The sequence below is a fragment of the Trachemys scripta genome, chromosome 3 (genome assembly GCF_013100865.1).
Source record: "Trachemys scripta elegans isolate TJP31775 chromosome 3, CAS_Tse_1.0, whole genome shotgun sequence".
Taxonomy (NCBI): domain Eukaryota; kingdom Metazoa; phylum Chordata; order Testudines; family Emydidae; genus Trachemys; species Trachemys scripta.
In genome coordinates, this window is record NC_048300.1 from 128040643 (window position 1) to 128063287 (window position 22645).

The following is a 22645-nucleotide window of genomic DNA, read 5'->3' on the forward strand; positions in this document are numbered from 1 at the left end:
CTTGCTGCAGATTAATCTTACTTCTTGTCCTACCATCAGTGGACATGGAGAACAAATGATCATCGTGCTCTTTATAACAACCCTTAATGTATTTGAATACTGTTACAAAGTCGTCATTCCCTTCCCCCCCAGTCTTCTTTTCTCAAGACTAATCATGCCCAGCTTTTTAAACCTTTCCTCACAGGTCAGGTTTTCCAAACTTTTTATCATTTTTGTTGCTCTCCTCGGGACTCTCTCCAGTTTGTTCACATATAATTGTATGTGACTCTAAGAATCTCTAAAATACCAAAAAGTTGAGTAATATCAAGGGGGCACTGGTTATTAACATTTATATTGTGTTAGTGTCATAGGCCAACCAGACCAGGGCTCCATTATAAAGCTCCCATTGTGGTAAGTACTGTTCAAACATGTAAAGAAGAATTGTTCCTGCCCCAAAGAGCTTACAATCGAAAGGCAAGACATAACATGTGGACAAGATAGATGGCAGTTTGGAGAGGGGGTAACAAATATGATAATATATGCATAGTTCCTACCAATAATAAGAGAAGAATGTAGACTATTGCACTTCTTTTGACTATTTATGATGTTTTACATGATAACTATAGGGAAAATAAATGTACATATTGTGTTGTACCAAATGTTGCATGATATGTTTCTTTCATCATCTTAAGGATCCTATTCAATTGGTAATTATTAAGATAAAGAGTTATTGGTACAGACTGTAGATAATATAAAACATTGGCAGAGAGTGTACACACAAAAACCCCTTGTAATGAGATACCATTACTGCAGAGAACAGCTTATTATGGATTCATATTATACCTATTTGTCTTTTATGTTTCAGAAATGATAACTGCTGATTATCAAATTGGGTTATATCCAAAAGATTACTGTCTTTATATCAAAGAGCTGTCTTCATATCAAAGAACAAGGTTCCTGAGTGTTATTTTATCTCAGGAAGGTCTCTCAGACAAGAACCCAGCTTTTCTCCCTCTTTGTCCTCTGTTTAACCATTAAGCCAGCATTTCTCAAAATGTGGGACACGCACAAGACAGCCACAGATGTATAAATTAATACAGGTAGGCCTTTAAACGACAAAAGTTTGGGAAATACTGCACTAGACAGTACTTTCTCCTTTTAAGTAACATGAACACTAATTTAGGAGGGCCTGAACCAGGACTGCCTACTTAATTCACATAAACTACCTAACAGTTTACAGTGGGTAAAGAATTTCAATCACAATTTACCTGAATGAAATTCTAATCTATCCAGTGACCTAAAAGAGAAATTACCCATATTTCATTGCCAATCTCATGAACCATGAAGTCCTTCCAAATATGCTATTTGACCTGGTTTTATTAAAATAATTTAAGATCAAATAAATCACTTATCTAGGCAATGGAGAACCAGAAAAAGCAAACATTAATGACTATTATTAATAGCAATAGAAAAGCTCAATTCTGTAGTTGCGTCCCTTATTTTACTATCACATGTTCATTTTGTATGACTATCCAATGTATATTGTATTTTGATAAAAAAAAGTGGACTGCCTTGCCTTATTTCTACTCTGCAGCAGCAAATAAAAACTTAAATGTAACAATTTCCAAGGAGTGAAATCTCCACCGAACCCTAAAGTTAGTCAGGCTTAACAAAATTATGTTGGAAGGAAAATTTAGGTAGCCCAACAATTTGCACCCCTTTCTGCTGTTACTAATAAGATAAATTTTCTATCACATTATCAATTCCATTCTTTAATGTACATGGGAAAACAGGTACACCACTCACTTCTCTGGAATTAGCTTGATACTTGCTTTTATTTTGCTACAGCCATGTGCTTGGAACAAAAGTAATATGAGAGATCAACTGAAATTCATGAATGAATTACCGCTGGAAGGCACAATACTTGGATTTTGTACTTAATATCAATCTTTTGGCAGGATAACATCTACAGCTGAGAAAAGTGGGCCTCAGCTTTTATTATTATTCATGTGTTGACCTTAAATTACCCCTTTTCCCAGATGGCCAGTCATCTCTCAGTTTTGAAATGCTAACTGGCATCATTATATTTGTTTTGCCACTGCAAACCCATTCTCCTTAAATTCAGTGCCATATGCAGTGTTTTATGACTGTGTGAGATGATGCCAAAGGAAAAATGAAAAAAAATGAGGGGAAGATCCATGTTTGAGGGAATGGGAAAATGGGTGCTTGTTATCCCTGGAGCCTCACTTTTTGATGTTTGTTTTATTTAGATTTTCCCAAATGAAAATCAGCACGACCACAATAGTAAAAATGAAACTATCCCTTGAGTTCTTCTATGTACAATATGTCAGTTGCTGTACTGAAAACAAGGCTGACAGACTACTTTCTTCAAAAATAGATACACAATCTTGGCCCCATATTTGAACACAGAGATGCTTTAAGATATTGTAGAAAGAGATAGGAATACTCATACAATTCAGATAGCATCATGGTGAAAATATTAATTTGAAGGGTGTGACAATAGGAGAAAAAGTGTGCCTTCTGCAGTATCATTGCCTTCTCCCCCTTCTCTGAGAAAAAGCATAGCATGTACTCATCTAGTGGATCTGGGGCTAAGGCCACAAAGAGATTTGCGCACCCAACTTCCATTTTACACATCACTGAGATCCTCAACACCCATAGTCAGCTGCCATCAAACTCTGTGGGTGCCCAAATTCCCTAGAAGCCTATGTTTGTGCTGATGGGTTTGTGAAAATCACACCCCTCCACCCCGACTCTGCCTGGCTATTTTGTGTGAACTCACCAGACAGGCCAAATCCAGTGGGTGGCCTCTGCACACACCCACCTGATCAGACCACCACACGTGACTTGGGCAGCCAAAAGCCTATCTTGCTCAGTTTGTGAATCACCGTGCAGCTCAGGTGTGAGATAGGGGTGAGACAGTAGGGTGCATGCAAACACTGGAGATAGTCACCCACCTTCTGGACGCCTAGAAGGAGACTGCAGTGTGCAAACCCACAGGCAAAAATTTAGGCACCAAGTGAATTTAGGTGCCTCCAGGGTAAGGCAGGAGACGAGAATGACTTTTGGAGAGTTCAGTGATTCCTTAAAACAGGATTTAGGAGCCTTAATACCTTTGTGGATTGCATCCCAACATCCTATTTCCACAGGTAAGATAGACTCTCACTTATGGAAGGAGTTCTTGCATCACGAACTGCTACCTTTATTGTCACAGATACAACTTGAGCAGTGTGTCTGGCTTGACTAAAACAGTGCCACAGACATTTTGTCTGTTAGGGTTAAATAAGTTTTATTAATCTTTCCCCAATCTGGGAAAGGACATGCTCAAAACATTTCAAACCCAAAAGTCAAAATTCAGGTTTTCCAGCCAGGTCTTTAGCCTGCAGTGCCCCAAAGTTTAGCCCCAGCACATGCAAGTTAATAGACTCAGCATTCAGATTCAGGGTGCCTATATCTCCCAGATTGTCCATACTCAAACTAAAGAGAGCTATTTTTATCTGGCCCTTCTCCTGTCCTTGTTGGCCCCAGATTGCTCAATAAACCTCAGCTGGCCTTTCAGGATTAAATCAGGGCAATTAGCCCCTGCCTTTTCTGGCTAATTGTTGTTAAGGTAATTCAACTGTTTCCCAAGTACCATCACTCTCTGATGCTCATTTGATTTCCCAGGAAAGTGAGAAAGAAACTGGAACAGAAAAATGCTACAGCATAAATAGCTATAAAGCGGGGCCGGGGGAGACAAGACAATCTTTCATACTCCATTTGTATCATATTCATTCACTTAATAATACCACATGCAATACAAGAGTTTTATAAACTACAGAAACTTCTAAAAGGTAAGGAAGAAAAATAAACAGTCCTTAATACATACAACCCCACCCGCACAAAACAGCAGATTACCCTGTCATGATTACAATTGTCTACCCCACCTCAATCCATGTTAAAGAATTTGTTAACATCTTTCATATATATATATATATATATATATGGAGTTGAACCTTTATACACCACTACACAGACCTGTTCATTCTTGCTAGTGTCTTCAGTTGCATCAAATGTAATTGCAGACCTATAGTATTTCAAAGAACCATTTTATATACTGAAAGGAAAGTCTACTGGGTATTTAACTTGAATTTTTTATTGGTCTAACTTGCCTGAAGCAAATTGTGTCTGTGAAGTTACTAACAAACACTGCACACCAAAAGCAAAAAGACCCACATACCTTTATGCATTTGAAGGCATATATAACACTCTCTCCCTGGTTGTTCTCATTTCTCTATAATCTTTCACTCTTTCCTCACTTTCTTTATTCTTCTCAATTCCAAATCTCGCTTTTCTTCCCCCATCCTCCGATCTCTCCTTCCTTCCTCTCTCTCTAACTCATATTCCTCTAAAATCCATGCATGGCTTTCAACAAATCCACTTTTCTCTTCCTTTCTATTCTTTCCTCAACCCATTTTTTAATCTTTTTTTTCCTCTCCATTTTTGCCTGACAGTTTCATCTTGGTTGCATCTTCTGGAAGAATAAATGCTTTGGTGTCACTCCACTCCACACCAAGAATCCATTGTCTGTCCCCTCCCTCCAAGTCATCTTTCTCCCACACCTTGTCACTAGTTTATCAGTTCTTCTCAACCCACTCTCACCATTTCTATGCTTCTCCTTGCCTAGTCCATCAATTTTGCTTGTTCACCTCCACCTCTATTAAATTTTCAAGCTGCCATCCTGAAATCACCTCTTCCCTTTGTTCTACTTAATTCTCAGTTCTCTTCCCCCATTCTTTCAATTTTCCATCATTCCCTAGCCTATTTATTTCTATATCTTTTTCCCAGTCAATATGATGAATAATCCCTATCTATTCAATTATTGGCACCCCTCCTCTATCAATGTACTCAAGCCCAGATCCACACAGGCAATCAGGTGCCTAAACCCTAGATTTAGGTGCGACTGTAAACCACAAAACCCCCACTCAGCTATAGCTTAACCCTGTAGGCACCTCTATTTTCACTGTAAGAGTTCCCGTGCTGCTTATGATTCTGCATCTGGGCATGTGCATTGTTGTCTCACACCTAACCCCCAGCATGATCCTCAAACCAAGAGAAGGACGGTGGGGGAACATCTGTCTCATCTGCGGGGCCAATCCGATGGGCATGCTCGGAGCATGCCTATCAGATTGGACAAAGTCCAGCTAGAGGAAGAGGAGGTTGTGCTGCCTCTCTTATAACCTTCAGCCAAGTGGTTAGAATGCTCACTTGGGATATGTGAGGCCCAGGTTCCATTCTCCTCTCTATCTGATGGGAAGAAATGATTTGAACAGATATCTTTCACCTCTCAGGAGAGTTCACTAACCACTGTGATATTCTGAGGTGGGTTCCCTGAATCTCTCCTGTTGAAGCTGTTCCTCTTTGGATAAATAAAGGGCTTGGAAGCTGGGTCTCCCCTCTTCCAGGTGGGTGCCCTAACCACCTGGCTATAGAGTTTTTCTCACTCACTTTCTCTAGCCCAATGCCTAGGTGCCTATTTCTCCCCATTCATTGAATAGGGAGTGTAGGGGGCTAACCTATTCCAGCGATTTTCCAGGTACCTAAAAATTAGGCATTGCAACACCTACATCGTTTGTGCATCTGGGTCAAAGTTTCTGTGTCTGTCCTTCATCCCTTTCATTTTGTTTAAGGGAAGCCACGCAGATAGGGTTTAAGAAACCTAAAATAAAAACCAGAAAGAGTTTTCATGATTTATGTGACAGACATGCATGCACAGAATCAGTTTACAGAAGAGGCTAACGATCAGAAATTCCAAAGGAATCTGGAACCATGTATCCCACCTTTAACCCCTCCCAGAATTTGTTACAGGTTGATGAAAATTAGAGGGCTGTGGTGCACATGTGGAACAGTAAATGGCAGCAAATGTCTTTTGTTTGTTTTAATATCACTAGATTATGAGATGAAGTTCCACAGGTAGCAAGATCCTGCAGGGATTTCAGAAGATATCATTAACCCGTGAATTAAAACATGGTCTTTTAAGCTCTGATTGAAGCTTCAGGCTTCGGCACTGCAATGGTATCTATTGACGATGCCTGGAGCACAGCCTGAAACAAGAGCAAAGAAGCCGCAGCTGCCTGAATGAAACCAGGCAGAAACACTGAGAGTGCATTAGTACATAGAAGTAATGTAGGGACTAAATTGGAATTCTGCCAGGAGTGGTTTTTAACCTAAGAATGGCCTGCCTACTATATTAATATATATTGTACTGATAAATATTGTAGGAAAACACCTATTTTCTTGTCAGAGGGGTCTAGTTTATATTAGAAAATCCTGCCAGCAGCGATGAATCATACCTATGTGGCTATACAAATATTGATAGATAAGCAGCAACAAAAATGCAGTGTAAGAAAGTAACATTTATTTTTCAGCTGATATCTTCAGCCAAATTGAAATTAGACACCAAACTGTACGAAAACACTGCATCCATATCCTACTCTTGTCTTTGGTGTTTTCTTCCAAAGTGCTCTGCAAGCCCTTTATTCAAATCTCTCCTTAAAATACACTTCTCTTAATCCTACCACTGTTAACACACCCACATTAGCTAAGCACTTGTTTAACAGTTAGCATACACTACAAAGTTTTGCCAGCATAGCTATGTCAGGTAGAAATGTGACCAAAAAAAAAAAAAAAAAAAATCATGCCGTCTAGTCAACACTGCAAAACTCCCAGCATAGATGCCACTATGCTGACCGAAGAGTGCATTGTAGGATCAGGGTCAATGTCTGAATCATTGGACATTCATTGTTCAATAGCTGTTAGCCTGAGTCTCTCTCTGTCTTCTTTCCCTGCCATGTGAGTTGCCTGTTCGGAATAACAGTCATGTTTGGGGTTTTGTTGGAAACTGGGGGAAAAAATATTGAGAGCAAATGCTATTCCTTGGACTTCCCAGGGGACACAAACACTGCATTACACACACATTCAATTTCTACTCATACAATCAATGAAAACATCCACATCCCATCATGTGACTAGCACTATTTGCAATAGACTTTAAAATCATTCCTTTCAACATTTTCCCTAGTGCCAGAGGGCAAATAATTCCATTCACCTTATATTAGGGGGATGCTTCCAACTAATATATTTCAGGTTTCTAGGAAATGCATAATGCTCAGTCAGAAACTAGTAAAAATCTGTGTTTTCCAGGCAACTTTGACTTCAGCAGTTGATAGTGAAAAAGAAACCAACCTTTCTTTTCCATGTAATAGGAGGCAGTCAGCTTAATCTGTCATGAAGCTCATTATGATGTGTGAAAGGCTTTCATTTCAGTACAAACTGTCCAAATATATTCTTGAACATGGAAAGTTAGATATCAAATTGCTACTTTGGGAGTGATATGCAAATAAGAAGATGTAATATTAGCATGGGAATAACTATGCTATTACCTGTGTAAGCTTCAGAGCCTGTTCAGTATGAAGTAGATATTTCCAGAAACCTGTGCAGTTTATGAGCTACCTCAATGGAACTGACTAGTCCACTGTTTTCTTCCATTATAAGTTTAAAAGAGACGTTGACATAAAAATATTGTCTTGTTCATTTCTGCTATATCATGGACTTCCACTCTGTAGAAGCTCCTAATTCCCAATATATATTTAATAGAATATGGTTTATGCAAAATATCAGAATCAAAGTTAAATCTCAGTGAAATATAATTTTTTCTCTAGTATGGTCTGCACACACAAAGGAGAGTTCACATACTAAATATCATTAAACATGGCCTCTAAATAAGAAAATATCAGAATTTCAGCTCTCAAATCTTGTTAAACCATCTCTCTTTATAGTAAAATAGTGCAGTATTAGGAGAGTATTAGTCTCCTCGCTACTCATCAGAACTGGTCAAAACATTTGTGTGAAAAAAAATTACAAAAATAATTTAAAAAAATTCACAAACAAGTGAATTAACCACATATTATTTTTAAAGTTACTTTTCTTGTAGAATTAGTGCTCAACAATACAACTGATCAAAGTCCTTCTGCTGATCACTTTGAACATCTTCAGCTGAATGACTTCTCTTAACTAATGCATCATAATCACCATCATTGTTCACTAACAATCAATTTAGAATACTGTCATTGTTTGAAGAAATCGTCTGTGAAAGTGAAACCAAAAGGAATCCAAATATTGTTCCTTGGATTACCTGCAAAGTAATAACCTGCAAAGACAATCTTGTTCCCTTTAATACCACTGTGATTTAAACAGCCTGTAAGCCAGGCTACTGTTCCAGTTTCAAAACTCTAACCACTTAATTTAGAAATCAATATATCGTTGCCTACAGTTTGAATAGCTTTTTGTATGATAAAGGAATAACACAAGTGATGTTATCCTCTACCATGCTATGTAGATATTTAGCAGTTGACGAACTTTGCTACACAACAGTTAGGTCCCAGCTCAGAAAAGCACTTACCCACATACTTAATTTTAAGCATCTGCTTAACTAAACTGGGGAGTATTGATAAATGTGTACCTTAATGCAAACAGTAGCAAAAGATTTTCACTTAGCAAAACTGAAAGTAGTGGGCAACAGGACTGATTTCAGTCTACATTTTACCCTAGTGACTGCCAACACTGCCATAACAGATAGAAGTAATGGGTGTATTAAATGGAAAAAATCAGGAGTCAAAAAGCTTGCATGAAAATTAGACAAAATTTCCCTCTCTTGCTCTACTTACTAGCTGTAATTATAATTTCACACAGTGTTTGTGTGCAGATGCAGTGCCTGTTAGATCACATTAACTTGCATGTGGAAGTGCGAGCAATCAAATCCTATTAATTTCAAAGAGGATTCTCAAAGGAGAGTCTTTGGTTAATGTAAATTAATGGAACCTTTTTTGACAACACTAGCAAAAATAAAATAGCATTAAGATTCAGACTGAAATTCATAAGAGTAAGGAAAGAAAAGAGTAAAGAAGAAAGATCTTGTTAAAAGGAGTGTTAATTTAGCATAGTCCTACTCTACTGCACTGATGTGAGCTATTTTTGTTTTTAACTGAAATGACTTTGCTCTGATTGCCGGTTTTGAAATCCCAATGTCAATTAAATGGGCATCACTCTTGCATCTTGCAATGTCAATTAAATGGGCATCACCCAACTCAGTGGAGGGCCTCTGCATAGTAGAATCAGTGTGGTTCCAATCCAGGGTGGAAGGAGAAGATGCAAGGAGCCAGAATTTGTTGAAACCAATCTTTAATGGCCCAATACCAATGAAAATTTGGAAAACAATATGCTTAATGCATAGTAATTTATTTGAGAAAGAATCACCCAAGGAGCTCCCACTGGTTCACCGTTCCAGGCCAATGGGGGCTGCAGGAAGTGGCACAGGCTGAGGGATGTGCTGGCCGCTGCTTCCCGCAGGCCCCATTGGCCTGGAACGGCTAACCATGGCCAGTGGGAGCTGTGATCGGCCAAACCTGCGGATGCTGCAGGTAAACAAACCGTTCCGGCCAGCCAACAGATTTCCCTGATGGGCCGTGTGCCAAAGGTTGCTGATCCCTGGGTTATATAATACACATCTCCCTAATCAGCCTCAACTCCCCAAAAATAAACCCTCAGTAACTATGTTGGCCTTACACAGTATCCTGACTGGAAAACAAAGCTTGCATAGCTGCCAGTTCTAGACCGAGACTTCTTTTCTTCTCTTTTTTCCCCCTCTCAGGTACTTGGTCTATGAAATGTCCCCCGAAGCAGGGTCTTAGTTACCCCGAGGCCTTCTGTCTTACAGCGTCAAGGGCCTCTTCAGATGTTAATGGAGGAACTAACTAACTAATTCACTCTACTTAGCATTTACACCGTTTGTTCTCAAAGGAGTCACATGTTCCAAAAATATGCCCTGTGGGCATTCATTACTGGTTTTCTCTAATTAATACTTTGGAGGACACAGACACAGACCAAAGCTCAATCAACTTTTACCTTCTCAGCAATCATTCACTTGAGCTCTTAGGGTGATGCGATCCAAAAGGGTCATTTTGACCTAGGTCAGCTTGTACCAAGCCCACTAATTGTATTATTTTACGTCTTCTTTACTTTGTGAGCTGGTGGCCCCAGCTCATATATTCCAAAGTTTGATGTTCAAACATACACGCAAATCGAGACTTTATTAACCATTCAGATACAGTTTCAGCACTTCCAGTAATTTTCCACACCATCTATATAATGCTAAGAGAATCCTGCTCCCAGAATCCTCTAGAAAATTCAGACATACCAAGCTATACCAAATTCATGCTTATCACATTCATTCATATCAATCACTGACAATATTCACAGCAAGAAGATTCCAGTGCCCAGCTACTGACACAACCCACACAATTCTATATTGAAATGATGCCAACTGGAACCCCAAGATACACATGCCCCTCTTTCTTTGATAAACACGCATGCGGGGGGGAGGGGGAATTCAGACACAGATCTCTTCACATTACAGTCACAGCTCTCCCCCAAGCTGCTCCAACTTATTCCTTCACCACTCAGTACAGTCATACCTAATATACGGAATGCAGCTGGAGTGCATGCAGAGAACTCCAAGTGGCTATTGTCAGTTCCAAGGGGACAGAGTGAAGATGCCAGGGGCATTTACCTTAACTTTGTATTTCCTTGTTTTAGAAGTTTGCTTGTTGCTGAACATGATGTTTTTGCAAGGGCATGAGTGATCATCGGCAACCATAACTCTGTACCAACGAAGTTTTTTGCCATTTAATATATGTTCTGTTGGCACATAATAAATGTCATGATCACTTACACTCAAGAAACCATAACTTTTAGTTCTGTGTTGGATCCTCTTTATTTGTCAAGATGAGATTTAGTATAGAATTCCCCCGTGTTGGATGCAACATTTCTCAAATTGGGAAACAGTCCTTTGTAACGTTTAAAAATTCCAAGGATGTTTTAGTACTGGCAGCACAAAGCCCGGAACGTTTGTTATTTGCATTGAAGTCACTCATGATAATGCAGTTTTTTTCTTTACATATTATAAATAGGTGCTTAGGGAGTTGGTAACCCTGTTCTCAAGTGAGAGTTGGTGGTCTTTAGCAGACACCAACTAGTATCTCATTGTGTGCTATATCTGTTAGAATTATGGTCTATAAGCATTCCATAAAACTTATGATGTACAGTGTAACGAATGCAATAAAAATTAAAAAAAAATAATTAATGGAGATATCCTATCTCCTAGAACTGGAAGGAACCTTGAAAGGTCATCAAGTCCAGCCCCCTGCCTTCACCAGCAGGACCAAGTATTGATTTTGGCCCCAGATCCCTAAGTGACCCCCTCAAGGATTGAACTCACAACCCTGGGTTTAGGGGGGCCAATGCTCAAACCACTGAGCTATAACTATTTTATACAATTCATCATTGACTAATTTTGACAATTCTCCTTGTTCTGTCAGTTCAAACATCCAATATCAAGCTTTTACTATGCACCAGTAAAGGGGTTAACAGAAAAATCAGTACAAATAGCAAGAACTTGAAATAAAAAGCACTAGTACAAAGATCCATATTAGTGTTAGAACATCTCAACACCTCACAGGTCTTTATTAACATCACTAGTTCAGCGATTCATAGATGGAAGAACAAAAATCTTAGACTCAAGAAGGTGCAAACTCTCAATCTAAAGACAATTAATTGTGAAGTAGTTATAAAAGTCCAAAACATCAAAAACTAAAACAGAATAAATACTGCAACAAGAATGCTAAACAGTTATCCCATTGTAAGTGAGTGAGACGATTTGATTTCAAAGAGAAAGTGGTTGGCAAGCTACCAAAGCATCATCTATAATCCTGTATACCAAAGTCACTTGTTATAGCCCGCCATTAGGAGCAGTGCTTTGGAGGAATAGAACTCATCTAGACATTCAGAATGCCCCTGACAGTGCTCTTAGTGATGGGTTAGATCACAGAACACCCCTTAGAAGCTGCCAACTGATGTGCCAAGACTACTTCTGCCCCTGCTTTCCTGCCCCATCAGCTTAGGACTTCAGTGCCCTGCCTGGTTTGAGCCAGACTCACTAGCCTGCTGCAAACCCAGACCCAGGGTCTGAACCACGTCCCCTAACAGCTGTAGGCTTACCTGAAAGCAGCTAACAGAGGTGTTCTTGTCTTTAACACTCAGCTGCCCAACTCTCAATGGGGTCTAAACCCAAATACATACGTTTTACCCTGTATAAAGCTTATGCAGGGTAAACTTATAAATTGTTTGCCCTCTATAACACCGATAGAGAGATATGCACAGCTGTTTGCCCACCCAGGTATTAACACATACTCTGAGTTAATTAATACGTAAAAAGTGATTTTATTAAATACAGAAAGTAGGATTTAAGTGGTTCCAGGTAGTAACAGACAGAACAAAGTAACTCACCAAGCAAAATAAAATAAAACACGCAAATTTATGTCTAATCAAACTGAATACAGATAATCTCACCCTTAGAGATGCTTCAGTAAGCTTTTTCCTCAGACTGGACACCTTCCAGGCCTGGGCACAATTATTTCCCCTGTTACAGCTCTTTTTTCCAGCTCAAGTGGTAGCTAGGGGATTCTTCATGATGGCTCTCAGAGTTATATTTCATATTTCTAGTTTCAGATACAAGAGTGATACATTTATTCAAATAGGATGACCACACTCAATAGATTACAAACTTTGTAATGATACCTTACAAGAGACCTTTTGCATGAAGAATATTCCAGTTACATTACATTCACTTATTAGCATATTTTTATAAAATCATATAGAGTGCAACGTCACACTCATATTCTCATGAAAGTAAAATACTCCTGACAGTCATTAACAATGAAAAACACCAGGGCCAGCAGACATAGGCTCCCAGTAGTGGGTTTACTACAGTAGCTTAACAAGAGTCAGAAAGAGTTGTTTTTGACATGACCAATAAGAGGGAATTATCCTCTTATCTGTTAGAGCATTCACTTCTGCTATAATCATCTATTTTTTGCACTTTGTTAACTGACTGGATTTGTTTGTGGTTATTGTGGACATTTTGTTTTATGTAAACTTGATTTTCAAGGAAAGGAAAGATATAACTGTTGCCAGAAATAACAATCAGTTAGTTGCTCACCAGCACTTCTGCCTTGCAAGCCTTTATTATAGCCAGTAGATCCACTGGCCCTACCCAGTCCTTGCCACTTCCTTCACATCAGCATTCAAGGAGCCCTGTGGTTCAGAACTCCCCAGCTGGCAAAATGGGTGTAACCCAGCATGGGTTCTTTAGAGCAGGACAACACTGGTTCTGCTTAAAGTAAAAGCCCTGAGCATGGTCAGAGGAAATGGCATGTCTCTAGGTCTTTATGTACCACATAGAGCTTAAGTGCCCTCTCCTCAGAGGAGAAGACTGATGACAATATGGATATAATCTGAAAAACTGATAAAGTTAGAGCCATTTTAGGAACGAAATATTGGCTGAAAAATTCAAGAAAGTAGTATTCATGGTTTACCAAACATAACAGTGTTAATGTTTAGCTGTCATAGCTTTGAAGCTGCTGAAAAAAAGCTACTGGTTTCTCACTGCAGCCTCAAGCTATCATTATTATACACGAGAAAAATTTTAAGGCTATCCTTATCTATTAATTTTGTTTTAAACTATGCAGTTTTCTGCACTTCCAATTTAACACACCAGTATTCATTTATCACTGTAGGGCATCATGGACAGCTGCAGAGTGAAGATTCAACTGGATATTGGCAGGCTCACACAGAAATGTAATGTTGCCTTGGGAGACAGCTACAGTCTAATTTTGCCTGATGAGTAAACACTCTAGAGTTTGAGAGTTTGTTTGTTGGTCATTGTTGTTGATCTTTTAAGCAATACCAATGCAAATCTTTCCTTTATCACAATCCTTTTTCTTCTTTTACGTTTGTATTTCACTTTTAATCTTAAACTAGCTACCATTAAGTAGCTATTATCTGTACTGACTTTGCCATTTTCATTTGGTGGGAGTTGCACTTCAAAATTTTCTTTGCGGAAAGACAGCTGCCAAGTCTCTCACACCTTCTGTCATGCTACACACAAGTTCTGTGCTAGTCACATGGCAGAGCACAATTTCAAAAGGTTTTCTGCTTTGTTCCTCTAGTGGTTACTGAACTCCCAGCTCTCCTTTCTATCCAGCCTTTTATTCCTGTGTGTGAGATGAGCAACAATGGGACCACAAAGGACACAGGGCAGAACCAATGGAGTAGCAAAGGCCCGAGGAACAACAAATCAATAGCTTATGAGATTATTTAAAAGATTCTTAAACGTTATTGACCTGAAGATGTAATGATCCAACCTTTACACTGTACATTACTGTCAGTGACCTCTTCTGGGCTACGAAAGATTTACTTACATGTAGGGTATGTCTGCACCAGGAACTAGAAGTGTGAGTCCCAGAGTGAAGAGACATACTTGTGCTAGCTCTCATTGAACTAGTGCGCATATAAAAAGAAGTGTAGCCAAGGTAGCATGGGCAGCAGCTCAGATTAGCTGCCCAAGTACATACCCATGGGGGCCTGCCAGGTTTGTACCCTGGGCAGCTAGTTCCTCACACACGTAGCTGTGGTATCTTGGGCTTCAGTGAGGCTACTCACACTCCATGAGAGCTAGCATGAGTATGTGTCCTAAAGAAGGGAATGACACCCCCAGTTCCAAGTAGAGATATAGTGGTTTTGATTAATAGTTAAGGGTCCAATATGGCCACTCTTGTTCATGCTGAACAGCACTTACTCAAGTGAGCAGGCATTAGGATATCTGGCATTTTTAGGAATGCTCAATTAGTTTTCTAGATAAGACTTTTCTTGGCTTTGAAGGTCCTGAATTTCTATCTTATGCATGCTGTCTTTATACAGGAAGTTGATATAGGGGCATCTGGGTGTGAAAAAACATAGGTTGTTACAAAGATAAATTGTATGGTCATAACATATCCAGATGAATTATGAGTTTGCGAACTTCATGAACTTTATAACAACGAGAATTTTCAGTTAAAAATGGGGGTGGATGAATAATCTTAATTGTGAAAAGAGATAGGGTACTAGAATTCCTCTAATCTATTTCAGTCTGAAGATCATTAGAAGATTTTTAAACTCCCTACAATGGTCCATCTCCCTGGTGACTTGTACATCCTTTCCCACTATCCATCTAATTATCTGTATATTACAGTACATTATATAACAATGCATGTAATTAAAAACAGATCATTTAGCACTTGCATAAGTTCAGTTTCTCACAGGGCATTATTTCCCATTCCAAGTACAATAAATACCAAAGACAAGATAAATACTTCAGTGCTATTGTTAATTTTTTTTTTAATGTCATCAACTGTCATGTTTGAGGGTTGCATATTCTTAGAAGAAATAGGAGTCAGCATCCTTAAAAATGAAAACTGGATCATATAACCTACCCAAGTGCCCTATCCCTGCATTCTTGAATATTGTTCCAATCATTAAATATATTTTACCATGTGTGGTAAGCTGCAGCATAAATATTTCCACAGAAATTTCAATTTACTCATGCAAGCATACAACATTTGTTTGATATCCTAAAGCAAAGTATAGCCTGTCAGAAGCTGGAACAGACACAAACCTACAGACAATCCTATTTAGAGTACGTTAGCCAAATGGCCATCTTATGCTCACCTGATCTTTCCGAGGTCATCAGCAAAGAGATGTTCAAAATTTTATTCTACTCATCTGAATTCATCTCCTGTCCTACTTTTTGTAAAATGGTATTGAATAAAAAAATGTTCAGCTAGTTATGACTTGGCGCGAATAAAGACTGAGCATTTGCCAGCCTTTGAATAGTGGATGATTTGAGTATCTATTTTAAGGCAACAAATATCCAATATGAATCTTTTAGAAGATATCAACTCTGTTTTTGTCCAAAGATAAGAAATTAAATAAAAAACAAAAAAAAAAGCAACCCCCCCACCACCACATTCTTTCTAAAAAGAAAGACAATTTTAAAAGACATAATGACTCACTAAGAAGCTGGCCCCATAACAACCAATTTAAAACAGCTGCTTAAATTTGTTTTATAGATTAAAATGTTTTGACAAATGGCAGAGTTTACATGAGATCTGTGAAAATATATATATATATATTTTATTTTTTGTGAACTGAAAAAAAAATTTGGATTAGCCCAAAATGAACAATTTTCAATTTTTTGGCTGGGGGAGTTAAATTTCATTCAACCCAAGATTAATTTTTTTCTTGTTTGACATGAAGATTTTTTAACCTTTGTAAAAATAAGAATAATTTGCTTCTAATAAAAAAATTTAAAGGCTTTCTTTCAAAAGTGGAAAAAAAGTTTTGACTTGTTTTGTTTCAGCCAGGAAAAAAAAAAACTATTTGGCATATTTTGACATGAATTTGCAGAATGTTTCAGTGGACCTGAATATGTATTTTTCTGCAAAATAAAGTTTAGTCTGAAAAATTATATCCAGGTCTAATTTACATATAGCAAGTAGCTTGTCAGATGGAGAAGTCAGTAGGTTTGTCCCAAATAGAGGAAAATGTGAGTAGAGTATCTCAGAGAACTCCAGTTTGAGAAAGAGAAAGAGTGAGTGCAGCACATAAGCAACACGTGTGGGTCACTGTGTTTCTGTAGGTTTTTACTGTTTAAACCAGACTCACTACAATGGGGGAAAACAAGCAGTAATAGCTGACTTCAGTACAAATAATCACATGCATAAAGGTACATATATACGTATTTGCTTTGCAGGACTGGAGCCAAACTGGTCATGTCCTCCCCCCGGTATCTCTAGCTGGCATTCTTTTCCATTCAATTCACTTGGCATTCCCTGATCTCCTAAAAAGGGCACATTTCTGCTTTGAAAACTAGGACATCATTGCCATCTAAAAAAGGATCTGGTAAGAGCATAAGACCAAAGTAACGGACATACTGGGTCAGACCAAAGGTCCATCTAGCTCCGTATCCTGTCTTCCGACAGTGGCCAATGCTGTTGCCCATTCCCAGCTTCTGGCAAACAGAGGCTAGGGACAGAGCAATAAGCCTCTTTGCATGAACTGAAACTACAGAGCTTTCATATCACTGGGTTGTGATGAGGGCCGGCTCCAGGCACCAGCTTACCAAGCAGGTGCTTGGGTGGCTGCTCCGGAGAGGGGCTATTCGGCGGCAATTCGGCGGACGGTCCCTCACTCCCGCTGGGAGCGAAGGACCTCCTGTCGAATTGCCGCCGCAGATCGCGATGGCGGCTTTTTTTTTTTTTTTTGGCTGCTTGGGGCGGCCAAAACCCTGGAGCCGGCCCTGGTTGTGATGGCATGTTACTGTATTGTTACATATAGTGTCTTTAACAATGCATGAAACATTGTTAGTGAGGAGCAAACACATCACAGCCTTCCACTCAGAAAATGCATACCTATGTATAGAGGCTAAGTCTTTTAGTGTGTAATGTACACTGACATGCTATGTTAGCTGAGTGATTTATGGTATGATTACTTTTGCAGTTTTAAAATATGGCAATATATACTGCAAAAATACTACAAATCTTTAAGTGGTGCCTTATGAGACATAATCTGCATATAAACATATATACATTATTATTTTGTATTCCACATGTTAAAATATATTTTATATTTATCATGCTTATGTAACCCACATACCTATGAGAGATATCTCTTTAAGAGGTCTACTGGGGGATGGGTAGGAGTGAGTTGTATCTGGGTCATTGTTGCTAGGCAGATGCACAATTAGCACTCCTCATCCAGAAGCTTCTGAAATTGGGTGTTGTAGTTTTGGGTATGCTCAATAGGTTCACTGTTGCCGGACTCAGACTCCAGGAGGACAACAGCAGAGGTGTGCACAAAACAGCAGAGGTGTGCACACTGAAGTGCTCCTCCCACTGATTTAACTCTTCTGCTACACTGACATAGTAAAATCACCTCAGTGAGAGTCATAGAGCTTTTTGCGACAAAGTTAGAGTGACGCAGTGTCAATGTAGACACTGCGCTTGTTTAAATGACCTCCAGGAGGTGTCCCACAATACCCATCATGACCATTCTGGTAAGCAGTTTCTGCTCTGCTGCCCTGCAGCCAGCTACACAGGCATGCGCCCCTACGCCTTTAAAACCCTGGGAATTTTTGAAATTCCACTTCCTATTTGCTCGGTCTGGAGAGTTCACATTGCATTTTCCCAGCTGACCATGCCAGCTCTCTTTCAAATGCACTCCTGCTTGGAGTATACCAAGTTGTTGGATCTACTGAATCTGTGAAGACAGGCAGCTGTATAGTCACAGGTCTACTCCAGCCATAGGAACTTCGATATCTACGAGCAGGACATAGAGGAGAAGGGGCATGCAAGGGTTATAAGACATGCCACCTCTACAAGGAGCTACCATCCTTGATGGCAACCCCACCTCCACTTCCAAGAGCCCCATAGATACTTCCAGGGGACTGGAGACAGTGGCCAGCAGAGTTAACATCAAGGACAAAGTGGTGGATCAGGGAGTGGAGTTGGAGGAGGATGTGGGAAAGGCGACAGGTTCATCTGGTGGCATTGTATGCCAGGACCTCTTTTTGACTCTGGAGAGGCCTACCGAATCCCAGCACTCCAGCTCTGGAATGCCTCAAGTTACATTCTGTTACATGGTAGAAGTGAGATAAGGGATAGAAATTAACAATACGAGGACTGTTTGCATCTGCTTCTCATTCCCCTGTGCAGCTACACAGTGGGGACCCTGCAGAAAAGTTTGTTAATGCACACCAGGATGTCCTGAGAATCCTCCATAAAGATCTCTAGGAAACTTTCCTGGAGGTACTCTGCAACCTTCTGCCGAAGGTTCCTTGGCAAAGCTGCTTTGTTTCTTCCCTCACTGCACAAAAAACTTTGCCATGCTAACCAGCAATTACTTCTGCAGGAACCAAAGTAGCACACCAGCAAACAGTATTCGGACACGGTCCAAAGCCACACACATGCAAGAGATGCACCCTTGCATGCTCAGTAACCCTCAGGAGTGAGCTATCAGCTTTGATCACCCCAACCTGTGTAAAATGGCATCAGTATTCAGAATAGCGTACATAGGTGCTTATAGTTATCCCCTTCAGAAACCACCCAGACCCTTTGTCCCATTTTGTCCCAAGGTCAAATTCACCATGTTTGGGTTCTCACTGTGCTGTGTGCTAGCCAAGAGAAAGTGAGAAAGAGGTGTATGTAACTTTGATGAATCCAGGCTGTGAATGCACTCTCAATACTGCCTCTGTTTATAGTTTCTTTTGCTTCTGCAGTTGTGGACCACCTCCTAGACACTGGCGGAGCACCTCCATCACCTCCAGGCAAATCAGGAGGAGAAAGGAGGACATATTTAGAGAAGCGCTCCAATCAACTGATGCTGCAGATATAGAGCACAGAGCATGGCGAGAGACAGTCAATGATAAACTCAGAATGGATAGCCAAGAGAGGCAACAGGGCAGGAGCAGATGATGGAGGGGCAGAAGTGGATGATAAAGCTGACGGAGCACCAAACGGAGATGCTGAGGTCCCTGATTGTGCGGCAGTCATAATACATCAGTGCTTGACTCCCCCATACAGAACTGTGTTCCATGCCCTCCCCAAATTCCCTCCCCGCTCCCGCCACATAGTGCGAAGGGCCAGGAACGTGCGAGCAATCTGTTGCACTCCACCCAGGGACATCTTTCACAATGAAAGCTGGACTTACACACAGCTGTGAGAGCCTCTTTTGAGAGAATACTCCTCAGTGTCATGTCCCTTGTAAGAAACAGACATCTGTGTGTTGCTGTTTAAAAAAAATAATCTTAGAAATAGAATGAATCTCCAACTCCACTCCCTCATCCTCCATGTGCAGCTGCTCCGTGAATGCCAGCATCAATCTTAAATTGTTTCTTTCAATGGCACACAGCAGGGCAGGTATCACCAATTCATTCTGAGATTCACAGCTCATGAAATACTATAGGATCAGTCACATTCTGTTGATAACACTCATCACAAGGCTGGAGAGCAGTGCAGGATCCATGTTTTCAGGCAGAGATGGTGGGTGCAGTTTACAAAGGAAGTTGAAAATTGGTGTGTGAAACATAGTCAGAAGCCAATGGAATGATGAGACAGAGAAAACTGCAACCTGGGACAGTGAACCTGCCCCCATGATGCACTGCAATCCATTCCCAGAACTCCTAGCAGCAGAAAGTGGCAAGTTGCACAGTGGGATAGCTATCCAGAGTTCACTGCTCTTTCTGTCGATGTTAGTGCCTCAGCTGTGGATGTGAACCGCCAACACAAGTAGCGCCATGTGAACATGCAGAAGTAATGAAATTACAGTGGTTTATGATCGTCGACATAACTCTGTAGTGTAGACATAGCTGAGACTGAAGTGAACTCAAACTAAGCTTTTGGGAACTCTGAGTTTCTTCTCGTGTTTCTGTGGAAACTGAACTGTTTAGATTTAATTTGTTTTTTTATTTATGTTTATGTACAACTGTGAAGATAATGTACGTGGATGATAAAGTAGCCATGTTATGTTATAAAATAAGTTATTTGTTATGTTTATCATAAGATTTTATAAATTTGGTACATAATTAAATTCATTTCTTTTTTGGACTTGAATGTGGGAAGGTTGACCCTGTGCAATTCTTGCTGAAAATCCTTAGAGACTAAATTCTGGGTCTTCAGCTGCTTTTCTATGGGAGTTGGGATGGCTTAGGCACTGGAGAGGAGCAACAAAGTGAACTCTAGCTCACGTAAAGGTTACACTTGGTGTTCAACTAACATTGTTCTCTCAACCTGGAAAATTACTAAGGACAGATAAAACAAAATATTATCTACCTTGTATATTGGCCTGAATTATACACAGAGGACAAAATTACTCTAGACTTCCTCTGATGTTATCAAGATCAGAATCTTGCCTCCTATACCTCCTGATTCCAGTATTAATGACTATGCAGGCAACCGACTATTTTTTATGCCACTGATTTAAAATGTAAAATACTAAATATTTGCAGCACTCTGGTTAGTTCAATCCATCAAAACACGCATCCTAACTGTGCGGTGAAATCAAAAGTTATACTGGTAGAATGCACTTTGCAAAACCAGTTACATATTTGTTTGGTCTGATAGAGTGTCTAGAAATAGAATACATTGTTATCACACATCTGCTTAGTGAGGTGGGCCTTCAGCCAGATCCTCAGGTTTTGTAAATCACTGTAGCACCATTGACTTCAGCAGAGCTTTATTTATTTTCATCAGCTAAAGATTTGCCCTAATCATTATTTTCTCTGTGTGGCTTTGAAGAGACAGGTCTAAGATTCTGAGGTACTGTAGACATCACTCCCTTGAATGTAGGTAAAGATTTATGAACAAACATATTAAAACACGCTGAGTTTGGTGAATGTGTTATTCTAACTAAATTTTATGATATTATGTATCAAGTAGTTTTATCAGGATGGGGCAAAAAACACAAACAATATTTCATCATTGATTTTAGCTTATTATGAATACTGAGAAGATGAGATAAGCAAATGTGTTTGGGGCCTATCAAAAGTCTGCTAAAGGCAACGGGAGTCTTTCCATTGGCTGCAGCAAGCTTTGGATCAGAACCTTTATCTGAAAGGGGCATTTCAGTTACAATAAATTAACTTTATGGAATTACACATTTTTTGGAGTGTTTCACATTATTTTTAGCGGTTTATACAACTAGTTCAAATGCTAGCTCCCAGGTTAATTTAAAATTATTTGTGTTGTTTTATGAGTGATTCAATTAAAAAGTTTTTTTTTAGCTAAAGATGATGTTGTGTATTAGGGGAAGGGAAACTTCCTGAAAAGCTAGGATGGCTTGTGTGTGCATGCATATGCATACACACACACACACACACACACACAAATACTTCTGTATGTATTTTATAGGTGTTTTTTCTATGCCTCTTTTGCAATCATTGTTCTTAATTTTATTATCAGTTCAGCAGAATTCTGTGAAAATTCAATTCTACCTGAGTTCAAATTGAGCTCTTGAACACACGATATGTTCAAATTTGAGCAAAATAAATTTACCCATGCCTAACTTCAAAAGCTCAAAATGATTTTTTACACCAAAGATCGAATTTAAAAATCAGATTCAAGTCAAGACATTGTGCTGTAATAAAATAAAATCTATAATCTGTTATAAAAACAAATATTTCCATTGCCAATATTCAAATAAAAATAGTCAAAATTCCCCAAAGTTTATTATAAAGAGGAAGTTGATGTTTCAATGTGCAGTATTTCAAATATTTTAAATTTATTTTTACAGAAATTACATTTCACCTGTGTTCTTACTAAATAAATAGATAAACAGAAATAGAGCTGTGCAAACATATTCCATACACAGGCCAAGCTGTGCTATAGCAGTTCAAAGGGAAACCGAAGATGAGTTGACACATGGCCTTCAATTATTGGAAGCTCTAGAGTTAAACCCATATGTTATATACTATAAATTGTATAATTATGCCATTACCTCTCTTGGAAATGTTGCAAATGAAAGGGCACCTTTACAGTCACAGCCAATAACCCTTCTGGCCAGCTGGCAGCCCAAAAGTATAGCCTGTTTTCTAATATCACAGCTCCTATTTTATCCTGATTTAACCAGGCAAGGAGAAAGTCTCAGGAGTCATCACTGGTAGCTCAATGAAGATAGCTGC